Consider the following 13,454-nt stretch of genomic DNA (forward strand, 5'->3'; position numbering starts at 1 on the left):
TTTCTAGCTAGGCAATTTTTCAATTAAATCTCAATTCTAACCCTTTCTTTCAGCTTGTGACCACACCCTCTAACCAAAGCCACATTACAACCCTCTAAAGACCTTTTGATTGATGTTTCATCTCAATTTATAGTGGTGGAGATTTGATTTTTATGCAAGGCTATGGTAATGACTTTTCATTATTGACTATTGAGTGCTTCATTTATTGTCCTTAAACACCTCGAGTGATTTGAGTGAATCTTTAGTGAGGATGTGAAACTCTGTGACATTTTGAATCAAAGGTAATTACTTAAATGAGGGGAGACACCTATGTTTTCATGATAAAATGCTCAACTTGGAATGTTTGAAACTTTGATGTTCTTTCAGTTGAATTCTCAAAGTATGATTACCTATGGATTATTTTAATATATTATCGATAGAAATTATAAGTTGAAAAGAATTTATTTTGATTATGAGTTGAGAATTTTGCTTGAGGACAAGCAAATGCTTAAGTGTGGGGGTATTTGATAAATCGTAATTCATACATATTTTTATCCCATGGTTAGCACATTTTATGGATGATTTTTCCTTAAAATTGGTGAATTTGATGCTCCTAATGCCTTAATTTCATGGTTTATACTTAGGTGAGTATAGGAGAGTGAAAGAAACGAGAAACGGGCCAAAAACAGATAAAATAGGCCAACGTATGAAATCAACACGGCCTAGACCTCCTCACACGGGCAGACCACATGGCCATGTCAATTGGTGTAGAATCGAAGCACGACTCACATGAGTGGACCACACGCCCGTGCCTATTTAACAGGCTTGACTACAGCCTGAACTAATCGCACACGGGCGTGTCACATGGGCGTGTTCCTGCTGAGCCCAAGTTTAGTCTAATTCGGAAAAGGCCAAATTTGGGGGTCCTTAGGTATTCTAAAGCATATAAATACACCCTAGAGGAGAAGGAAAAAGGGACACATAGGGAATGAGGCAGGGAACTGCTCAAGGAAAGCTGATTGATCCATCTCAAAAGTCAGATTCATCATCAAGACTGAAGATCTCCCCTCAATTTCCTTTTAGGAGTTTTTAGTTTTTCTTTATGTTTTGTATTCATTATTCTTCTGAGATGTTTACCATTTTAGTTATGAACTAAAACCCCTAAATACCTAAAGGGAATGAAACCTAAGACAGATCTTGTTATTATTATCTGAATTGTATGATAAATATTTGGCCTGTGCTTAAGTATGTGTTCTTAATTCGTGTCTTGATATTCTAGGATATTGATTCAAGTTAAGCTCTTATTTAGAGGAGGAATAGACCCTGTCTAAGAGTACATTTGTCATAATTAAGCGTAGTTGATTGCGCGCCTAGAGATAGGGTGACAAGATTTTGCCGAATTAGGGTGAAACCTAATAAGGGGATCCATAGATCGAGTTAATGCAACCCTAGAGAGTTAATTAGAAAGAGATTTCAATTATTCAACCTAAGGTTCGACGTTGTTAGTCTCGAAAGGGATAATAATATAACTTAGGGATTTTTACGGATCAAGTCAAATGAATAAATTGTCCGATTCAGAGTCAAATAACAAGTGAAGTCTAGGTAGATTTTTCCTTAGGTATTGTCTTGATTTAATCGTTTTTTTCCAAAATGTAATTCCCCAATTCTATTTTTCTGTGATTTCTTTGTTTAGTTAATTAATTAGTTAAAACAAAGCCATTATTCTTAGGCTAGATAATAAAAAGACAATCATTACTAGCACTTTTAGTTTCTTTGGGTTCGACAATCCGGTCTTGCTAAAACTATACTACTGTTCGATAGGTACACTTGCCTTCATCGTGATAATAGTTAGTTTCAAGAATGATTCATTATAAATATTTAAAACCGGTAGCAAATATCACATATCAGGAGTCAATCGCAATCATGTCACGAAATCCATAGTAACTCTATCCCACTTCCATTCGGGGACCATCACAAGTTGTAGCAAACCTGAAGGCACTTGATGTTCAGCTTTAACTTGCTGAAATACAAGGCATTTTGATACAAATTCAGAAACATCTCTTTTCATGCCATTCCACCAATACATCTTCTTTAAAACATTGTACATATTGGTACTTCCCAGGTGAATAGACAAACGACTGTTGTGAGCTTCTTGCAAAATTTTTTGAAAAGTTCATTGTCTTTGGGTTCACAAACCCTATTTTTGAACATCAAACATCCACCGGGACCAATTCGAAAGTCTGATTCAACACCTGACTCACATTGAGCCCTTTTTGCTGGCAAGCAGTCATCACTAAACTGAGCATCATGAATTTCCTACAGAAATGTCAGCCTAGCCTCTAGCTTGGCCAAGACTGAACCATCATCAAGAAATGCCAAACGAGCATCCATGGCCCTTAATGCAAACAAGGATTTTCTGCTCAACGCATCACTGACCACATTCGCCTTTCCCGGGTGATAGTCAATGTGACACCCCTAATTTGACCCTAGTCGAAAAGCGGTTTCGGGACCGCTAAACCGAGTAACCAAATTATTTGAACATGATATTTATTGTCTAAAATAAATGTGTGAAAATTTTAAGCTTCGATTTAGTAAATTTCATGTGAATTTAGTCAATAGGGCTTATGTGTGACATTTTTGAAATGTGATAGATCAAAACATAAGGACCTATTAGTGCATGTTGAAAAAGGGGGGACTTGCATGTCAATTTTCCCCCCCATCTAGTAGTGGCCGGCCATGACATTAGGATGGACAAAGGGTGATGGGCAAAACATGTCATAGACATGTTGTGTTGGTGCATCATGGGAGGAAACAATAAAATAAAGAGCATGGGCAATAAAATATTAGTGTTAGTAGGATGAGAAACAAAAAAAAAAGAAAGGATATGTGTGATTGTCCCCCCCCCTTGCCGTGAGTTGAAGGAAAGAAAAACAAAAAAAAAAGTGTTCATCCTTTGGTTCATCCTTGGCCGAAAATTTTAAGGAGGAAGGAAGAAGAAAGATTGAAGAGGTTCGGCCATGCATGTAACTAGGCTAAGGTATGTTTGATGATGTTCCATGAGATGCATGCATGTTTTAGTTGTTAGCTTGAGTTCTACCTAGCCCATGGTCTAAATCTTGCTATGTGATGGAAATGACACTCGGCCATGGATGCATCATTCTTGCTTGGTGTTGATGTTGTGTTGGTGAGATATCAAGTTATTTTTGTGACCAAGTTGAGATTTGAATTTTTGGAATGAGTAAGGCTTTCGGTTATGTTGTTTTGTATGAGTAATGGATTGTTGAGTTCATGCTATTATGAATAAAATTGATTAAGAGAGGCTTGAGATAATTAAATATGCATGTTGGTGGTAAGATGAGCATTCGGTTTTTATCATGGAAGCATAGGAAGCTTGTTAAAGTTGAATTTTAGAAAAGTTAAATGTGTGTGTGCTTGTGCTAGTGCCGAATGTGCCTAGGGTGATTTAGCATTGAGTTTGGTGTTATATGAATTGAGTTTTATGGTTTTGGATTTTTAAGTGTTGTTAAATACTTTGAATAATATATATGTGGCTTTGAAATGTGAAACTCGGCCAAGTGGTTATAAGCATGATTTTAGAGATTGAATGATATTCGGCCGATTTGAATAATTCATGGCACCCCAAGCAAATTAGTTTTAGATGTTAATAAATATTGAAATTATTTAAAAGCATATTACCAAATGTGATTTTAGTCAATGATTCGGTTATGAGTGCTGATTTGTTTTATAATTAGCCGAATGTGTATATGTATACTATGAGGTGGTTTAACTTAAAGAAAATTAAGGTGCTCGGAAGGTGATTGTCGTGGATAGTTTAAGTAATGAAATTTAATTTCTGTTATGTAAAGTGATGACATTGCTGTTTGCAAATTTGAAGTTAAAAATTGTTGATTGAGCATCAAGAGCTTATGGAAACAAAGTCGGATCGTGGAAAAAGGGAAATTGGTCGAATAGTCGGAATTGACGTACATTAGCGATCGAGGTAAATTTTAAGTATTAAAGCCTATAATGTGATTGAGTATGATATGTTAAGCACATATTAAAAGAATCATAACTCTATTGTAAATTTTTATGCATATAGCCTAATGGCTATTATGAAGTATAGGTAAGTTATTGATATGATATGTTGCCAAATGGATATGATATTATGAAGTGCTAAAAGGATATGTCAGAAGAGTAAAATTGTGATAAACCTGCTCAGGACAGCAGCAGTAACATGAATTTAGAAAATCACCATAAATTGTTGGAGTTGAATGGGAGGCTGAATAAATTATGAAATTAAAGCTTAATGAGTCTAGTTTCTTATAAAAGAAACCGTGTAAGAAAATTTATTTCCGATAATGAGATATTTAAAGTTGTGTGAGACAGTGCAGAATGACACTGTAATCCTCTGTTCCGTTTTTAGAAAATCATTATAAATTGTACAAAAATGGTTATAAGATAAAATTTATATGCTTAGACTCCTTAATGAGTCTAGTTTCAAATGAAATCAAATACAACACATTTTGAATTCTGTAAAATGAGAAATTTGATTCGTAGTGAAGAGTGGTCAGATTAGTCAAACAGTGAAACAGGGGAAACTTTAAGAAAATCTGGTATTGATTGGCCTAACCTAAAATTCTGGAAATTTTATGGATGAAAGATATATGAGTCTATATTCAGGAAAAATTAACGGAAAGTGATTTGGAGTTTTGTAGCTCCAGTTATAAATGATTTAGTGACTATTGCTCAGGAAAAATAGCTTGTGCTGAATTTGAGATTGTGTTGTAAACCTTGATAAACTTGTTCTAGTTGCTCATAAGCTATTGATTAAACCCATACGTGAATTCTAAATTGTGATATTGGAAAATGATAGATGTAGATTCAGCCAAGACAGTGTATATGTGTGATAAGGCCTAATGGCCGATGTGATGAATGTGAAAGTGTATATATGTGATAAGGCCTAATAGCCGATGTGATGAATGTGAAAGTGTATATATGTGATAAGGCCTAATGGCCGATGTGATGAATGTGAAAGTGTATATGCGTGATAAGGCCTAATTGCCGATGTGATGAATGTGAAAGTGTATATATGTGGTAAGGCCTAATAGCCGATGTGATGAATGTGAAAGTGTATATATGTGATAAGGCCTAATGGCCGATGTGATGAATGTGAAAGTGTATATGTGTGATAAGGCCTAATAGCCGATGTGATGAATGTGAAAGTGTATATATGTAATAAGGCCTAATGGCCGATGTGATGAATGTGAAAGTGTATATATGTGATGAGGCCTAATGGCCGATGTGATGAATGTGAAAGTGTATATATGTGACAGGGCCGAGTGGCCAACGTGATGGATGTGAAAGTGCATAAATGTGATAAGTCCCGAAGGGCATTTGTGTCAGTACTATATCCGGGTTAAAACCCCGCAGGCTTTATGCGAGAATATTATCACTGATTAATGTCCGTAAGCTTTGTGCTCGTACTATATCCGAGCTCTAAAGACCCGATGACTACGTGTGGGAATTTTGTCCGGGTAAGACCCGATAACTTCGTGTGGAGATTATGTCCGGGTAAGACTTCGTAATAAGAATTGCTTATAAATATATTCAATGCGAAAGGTTAAACATGTATGTACTCCAAGTTTATATGTGAGCTTGATTTGCACTAAATCATAAGGTAGTTATGTGATGCATACGAGAGCAATCTATGAGACTATTCCTATGATTATGTGACATCGGATCAGTGTGAGAGGCGATGTGAAATCATACGATATATCTATGTCACATGAGCTCACTTTTATGTGAAAGTTTATCTGCATATTGTATATGATGAGATGTGCATATTCGGTAAAGGGATGGTATGCCCGAAGGAAGAGTGAAATAAAAATACAAACAACTATGTTATAATTTGATTGTTATCTGTTGACACTGCTTAAAACTTACTAAGCATTGTAATGCTTACTCCGTTTACTCTGTTTCCTCTGTTTTATAGATCTCATTGCGAAGCTACAGGCTCGGGGATCGTCAGCAACTAGTCACACTATCACTATCCACTGTTTGGTACTACTATGTTTCGGATTATCTTATGGCATGTATAAAATAGACTAGTGGCAGAAGAATATTTTGGTTAATGTATATAGCCATGCGAAAATGGCTTATATATGTTTGAGCATAATGTTATAATCATTTGGTATGGAATGGTTAATCACTATCATAATTTGTGCTATTTATGCTAAAAGGGCTAGTTGAATCATGGAAACTATGAAATAGGTAAAGTCTACCTTAAAGGCAGATGCTGGCAGTAGCAGTGATGTAGATTTGGAAAATCACTAAAAATAGTAGGATTGGAATTAAATAATGAATAAATTATGTAAACGAACCTTGATGAATATATTTTCATAGGAAAGTAACGAAACGATCATATGGACAATATGTTAAGAGATATTCAGGTTCTCGTGAGATAGGGCCAGAATGGTTTCTGGATTCCCTGTTCCGAATTTGGAAATTCATTATAAATTAACCAGAGATAATTAGGAGTCATTCCATATATGTATAGATTCCTCTCTGAGTCTAGTTTCTATAGAAACAAACAGCATCAGTATTTAAGCTCTGTGCAGGGAGATATCCAAGTCGTAATGCGCAAAGGTCAGTGTAGTCGATCCTTGTAACATGGGAGACTTTGACTAATAAACTGTACTAATTGGCCTGACCAAAAATTCTAGAAAAAAATATGTGGATGGGCATATGAGTCTAGTTTCAGGGAAAAATTATGAAACTGATTTTTGAGTTGTGAAACTCAAGATATGATTTTTAAGGTGACAGTGTCGCAGTTAGCCAACTGCCTGGAAAATTTTAAAATGGACTGCGATAGTAAGCGAATTTGGTCTGTGAACCCCTCGTGTCCGACTCCGGCAACGGTCTCGGGTACGGGGTGTTACAGTCAATGATCAGTTTGTAATCCTTGATTAACTCTAGCTACCTCCGCTGCCTCAAATTTAATTTTGTTTGAGTCATCAAATACTTCAAACTTTTGTGGTCAGTGAATATGCGGCAAGTCTCACCATATAAATAATGCCTCCAAATTTTCAAAGCAAAAATGATGGCAGCAAGTTCTAGGTCGTGTGTAGGATAGTTCTTCTCATGTGGCTTCAACTGTCGTGAAGCATAAGCTATTACCTTACTATTTTGCATAAGTACACAACCCAGCCCATTTGAGGACACGTCACTATAGACTACAAATTCTTTTCCCGACTTAGGCAATATTAAAATAGGAGCTTCAGTTAACAGTGTCTTTAACTTCTCAAAACTTTGCTAACACTTATCTGTCATATTCAAACTTAACATTTTTCTATAACAATCTCGTCATCGGAGCTACTATCATGGAGAATCCTTTCAAAAATCTTTGATAGTAACCAGCTAAGCCCAAAAAGCTTCTAACCTCGGTTACATTCTTAGGTGATTTCCATTTGACGATAGCAAAAATCTTACTTGGATCGACTTGGATGCCTTCACCCGAAACAATATGTCCCAAAAATCCAACTTCCTGAAGCCAAAACTCACTCTTGCTAAACTTAGCATACAACTGCTTTTCCCGCAAAGTCTGCAACACAATTCTCAAGTGCTTTGCATGTTCTGACTCATCTTTGGAATAAACCAAGATGCCATCAATGAACACAATGGCAAACTTATCCAAATATGGCCAGAAGATTCTACTCATTACATCCAAAAATACGGTCGGTGCATTCGTTAACCCAAACGGTATGAAAAGAAATTTATAATGACCGTACCTCGTTCTGAAAGCTGTCTTATGTACATTCGATTCTTTAACTCGCAGCTGATAATAGCCAGACCTCAAGTCTATCTTGGAGAACACAATGGCTTTTCTCAACTGATAGAATAAATTTTCGATCCTTAGTATAGGATACTTATTCTTGATAGTTACCTTGTTCAGTTGGCGGTAATCGATACATAACCTCATCAATCCATCTTTCTTCTTTACAAACAATACGGGGGCCCCCCAAGGTGAAAAACTTGGCCTTACGAATCCTTTATCTGTCAACTCTTGCAACTGTGCCTTCAACTCTTCCAGCTCAGTTGGTGCCATTTTGTACGGAGCAATAGAAATGGGAGCTGTCCTTGGCACCAACTCAATACAAAATTCTATTTCCCTCTCAGGAGGTAATCCTTGTAATTCTTCTGGAAATACATTTGGGTACTCACATACTATAGCCACAGACTCAATCTTCAACTCTGTTTCTTTAGTGTTTAATACAAATGCAAGATAGGCTTCATACCATTCTCTCATATATCTCTGAGCAACCATTGCCGTAATCACAACCAGAGACGTACCCAACTCTCTTGAATCAACCCGTAGAATCTCACCATCTAGGCATTTCAATTTAATATACTTACTACCACAATTTACAGTTACATCATGCAGTGCTAACCAATCCATACCAAGTATTACATTAAATTCATCAAATGGTAACAACATAAGATTAGCCGGAAAACAATGACCCTGGATCGTCAAAGGACAATTCTTACAGACTCTATCAACCATGACTGATCTGCCTAGTGGGTTCGACACTTTAATTATAAATTCCGTAGGCTCAATGAGTATATTCATTCTAGATGCCAAGCTCATGAAAATGTATAAATGCGTCGACCCCGGGTCAATTAAAGCAATAACACTTGTATTAAAAAGGGAAAAGTTACCTATAATAACATCAGGAGCAGAGACTTCTTCTCGGACGCATATTACATACGTTCTTGCTAGGACTCGAACCTCTGATTTTGCAGTGTCTTTAATCATAACTCGACTACCACTAGCACTCCTAGGGTATCTCGAAGGTTTACCTCGAGGAATAGGAGTACTCAATTTCGGAGCTATTTCCACTTCTTTTCCAGCTCGTTCCGGGTAGTCTCTGAGAAAGTAAATTGTTGCAAATCTTACATTTCGGCTTTTGATCATCTACACTCCTCACACTAGTTACCATCGGGGAGGAAGACTTTTGACCTTGTCATTTAGAGCTTTTCGCTCTACCTGAATATCCCACTAACGAAGTGGAGCATTCATTCTTGCTCTTGGCTTTTTTCGTGGAGAACGAGAGTGTTTTACCGCTAGACCTCTTGCTCGCAACTCGAGCCTCTCTTTTAGCTTGTTTGCTTTCATTATTAAGTTCTTCGGCCTTCTTGGCTCGATCGGCCAATGCGGCAAACTCCCGTATTTCCAAGATCCCAATCAACAACTTGATGTCCTCATTCAGGCCTTCCTCAAAGTGTTTACACATATTCGATTCCGTTTGGACCCATTCAGTTGCGTACTGACTTAGTCGTACGAACTCTCTCTTGTATTTTGCTACAGTCTTGTTCCCTTGTTAGAGTTCTAGGAACTCCTTTCGCTTCGAGTCCAAAAATCGCTGGCTAATGTATTTATTCCTAAACTCTGCTTGGAAGAAATCCCAAGTAATATTTTCCTTCGGTACTACCGAGGATACTGTCTTCCACCAATGGTATGCAGTGTCCTTCAAAAGGGACACAACACGCTTTAAACATTCCTCAGGTGTGTACGACAAATCATTTAGCTCCCATGTAGTATTCTCGAGCCACAAATGGGCTCTTTTAGCATCATCATCAACTTTAGCTTTGAATTCCTCGGCCCCATACTTTCTAAGTTTATCTACAGAGGCCTTACCAATTCTAACCGGTTCCACACCTCGCGACACATCATCATCAGGTTGATTAGGGGGTGGGGGAGGTCTTGGTATGTTGGGGAAATTTCTCAGGTAATCCCCAAACCATTCATCCATCATATCAAAGAAGATAGCTTGGGCCTCTTCCCGGCCTTCTAACATAAGCCTTCTACTACTACTAGATATAGCTCGTTGTACAAAAGCTAGAGCATGGCTCTCGGCTCCCTTGGACTCATCTTATGCTCGATTGGAAGGAATTTACTATATTCACAACAATTTGAACAGTTAGGAGACGTCACACTATCAATATTCGAATAATGACATGTATAGAAAACCTGAGTACTCTCTACGGTAGGCCCAGAACTGACTAAATCGTCGCTCTGATACCACTAAATGTAACACCCCTCACCCGTATCAGATATTGGGACAGGGCTCGAGGCATTATCGGGAGACCTAAAATGATTCTAGAGGTGACATGAGACAAAACCGAGAACGTTTGATAAACTTTTGGGCCCCTTGGAAAATTTTCCTTATCTTAAAGAGTTACATGCCCGTGTAAATGGGCCGTGTGGACTCACACTCCCGTGTGACTTGGGACACGCCCATGCCCTACGGCCGTGTGCAAAACTGACTTATCAACACAGCCGTGGCACACGCTCGTGCTGCCTGCCCATGGGCAACACTGTCTTTTAGACACGGCAGGGAGACACGCCCGTGTGGCCTACTCAAGTGCGTTTTTTATTTAAAATTTAAGTGCAGGGGACACACGACCATAGCCCACACCTGTGGGAAGGAACCATGTGTTACACAGGGCCTTGACACACTCCCCGTGTTCGACCATGTGGACCCTAATAGGCTATTTTCCAAGCCTTAAGTCACCCCTTTCTACTCCTTATACCTAGTGGTTACCAAGTTCGAAGGAAAACATGATTATACACTTGTAAATAATCTTGATAAAACTATTTGTATGGAAACCTTGTAACACCCCTCGCCAGTATCCGATGCTAGGAAAGGGTTCGTGGTGCTCCCTGACTTAAACTCAACCAACTGTATAAAACTGGACCGTGAAATCTTGAAAAATTTAAAAACTTCTCTTTTCACAAGAAGCCTGTCTCATATACAGGCTTACGAGGCCCAAAACATACATCCGGGGTGGTTTAGAACCCAACCGAGAATTCATGAAAAATTTAGAAAATTTCATGCATCAAGGCTCCACACACTCGTGTGGGTATAGAACACACGATCGTGTGCTAGGGACACGCCCATATCCCAAACCCGTGTCTAAAAACCTGGGCATTTTGTCAAAACCACACAGCCTGATTAACGCCAAATTATACATATTTATACCCCAAATACTTAGCATATTTATGGATGTTTATTACTAGATTTGTGGATTTTGGTGCCTTTAATCCAGTTATTTCATGTTTCGTACTCAGGAGAGCAGCAAGAGTCAAAAGGAGCAAAAAAGGAGCAAAAAAAGGACAAAATGGACCAAATCGAGAAGATGACATGGCCTAAGCCTTGCCACACTGGCATCTCACACGCCTGTGGCCTTCGGGGGTGTCGACCAAGGTTTTCACGATTCACACGGCCTGGCCATTGAGCCCACACGGCCATGTGCAATTTAAAGGATCGAACATGGCCTAGCAATCACGTTACACGGCCGTGGCACACGGGCGTGTCCCTTTTTCAAAGAGTTGTATTTTACACGGAAAAGGATACTTAGGGAGGAAAAAAGCTAATCCAAAGCCTATATAAACACTTTAGGTATGAACTAATAAGGGGGCCTCTTCCAGAACTTTTCTGGAATACAGAACCACACGCTACGAATTACTTGAAGGAAGCCAGACGATCCATCCCAAAAGCCAGAGCTACTCTAAGACTGAAGATCTCTCTCAGAATTCTTTTAGGGGTTTTAGAGTTTTCTTCATATTTTGTTATTTTTATACTTTTGAGATGTACTCTTATTTTATTATGAACTAAACCCCTTAGATACCTAACGGGGATAAAAACTATGATGGATCTTGTTATTATTATCTGAACTGTATGATAAATACTTGATTTCTTCTTAATTATATATTCTTAATGCTTGAGTTCATATTCCAGGTATTATTTCCTGATTTGATGTGCTTATACAGAGGAGGAATAGACCCTGCCTAAGAGTAGATTTGGTATAATTAAGCGGAGTTGATCGAACGCCTAGAAATAGGGTTACGAGATTTTACCAGATTAGGATAAAACCTAATATGGGAGTCCGTAAAGTGATTTACTGCTTCCCTAGGGGTTTTAATTAAGAAAGAAATTTTTATTAATTCAACTGAGGGTTAGACGTTATTAGTCTCGAAAGGGATAATAACATAGGTTAGGGAATCTCACGAATCAAGTCAAGTGAATAAATCGTCTGGTTCAGAGTCAGATAACAAGTGAAATCTAGGTGGATTCCTCCTTGGGTGTCGCCTTTATCAATTGCTTTTCTTCAAGTCTTTTTCCAAATTTTCTCTTTGCTTTAATTAAAATAGTTAATTAGTTTGGATAATTAGTTTAATAAACAAACCCTTTTATTCTTAGGCTAGATAATAAAAAAATAGTTATTACTAGTACTTTTGGTTCCCTTGGGTACGATATTCCGGTCTTGCCATTACTATACTATTGTTCGATAGGTGTGCTTGCCTTTTCGTCATGATAATAGTTAGTCTAGGTTTGATCTTCATTATAAATATTTATTACTTGTTACGAATCACGCGATCAAGTTTTTGGCACCGTTGCCGGGGAATCAAAATATTAGGAACGCTAAATTTTTATTACTTTAGCCATTTATTTTTTTCTTGCAATTTAATTTTAGTTTATTATTATTATTTATTAATTTACTTATTTTTCTCTTGGCAGGTTTTTATAGTTTATGACTAGAAGAAACCCGTCAGGACCATTACTTTTTGACAAAGAAATCGATCGCACAGTTCGTAGAAATCAAAGAGAAATAAGGCATAACTTACGATACACGGAGAACAAGCGAGAAGACCATACTCAACCCCCAACCGACGAGATGGCTAAAAACCAAGGCAATCAGCTACCTCCTGCAATTGTGGCTAATCAAAATTCTGTTCCACGTACTATGTATGATTATGCTAAACCTTCTTTAACAGGAACTGAATCTAGCATAGTTAGACCTGCTATAGCTGCAAATACTTTTGAACTAAACCCTAACACTATTCAGATTTTACATCAGTTTGTTCAGTTTGATGGTTTGTAGGATGAAGATCCTAACGCTCACTTAGTGAACTTTCTGGAATTTTGCGATACATTTAAAATCAATGGCGTTTCTGATGATGCCATACGTCTTCGCTTATTTCCCTTTTCACTGAGAAACAAAGCTAAACAGTGGTTGAACTCGTTACCACGAGGGTCTATCACTACTTGGGAACAAATGACCGAGAAATTTTTACTAAAATATTTTTCGCTGGTAAAAAAGGCTAAATTATGTAATGATATTTCTTCTTTTGTGCAGATGGATTTACAAGCACTTTACGATGCATGGGAGAGATACAAGGACTTACTGAGAAGGTGCCATCACCATGGGTTACCGCTTTGGCTTCAAGTACAAACATTCCACAATGACATGAATCCCTCGACTTTGCAAATGGTTGACGCAGCTACTGGCGGTACCATCAATAATAAAACACTAGAAGATGCCTATGAATTTATAGAGGAGATGTCACTGAATAACTATCAGTGGCAAGTTATGAGGACAAAGCCATCGAAAACAACCGGCATTTATAACATCGA

The 13,454-nt window shown here is 37.8% G+C and overlaps 1 non-coding gene across 1 annotated transcript; it reads right to left on the minus strand.

The window, feature by feature from the left end:
* Positions 1–13,143: 13,143 nt before the first annotated feature.
* LOC121203912 (small nucleolar RNA R71) lies at positions 13,144–13,250 on the minus strand. Its single transcript, XR_005898844.1, has one exon. It is a non-coding gene; the product is annotated as a small nucleolar RNA R71 (small nucleolar RNA).
* Positions 13,251–13,454: the final 204 nt, after the last annotated feature.

Source organism: Gossypium hirsutum, chromosome A07, assembly GCF_007990345.1.
Source record: "Gossypium hirsutum isolate 1008001.06 chromosome A07, Gossypium_hirsutum_v2.1, whole genome shotgun sequence".
Lineage (NCBI taxonomy): Eukaryota > Viridiplantae > Streptophyta > Magnoliopsida > Malvales > Malvaceae > Gossypium > Gossypium hirsutum.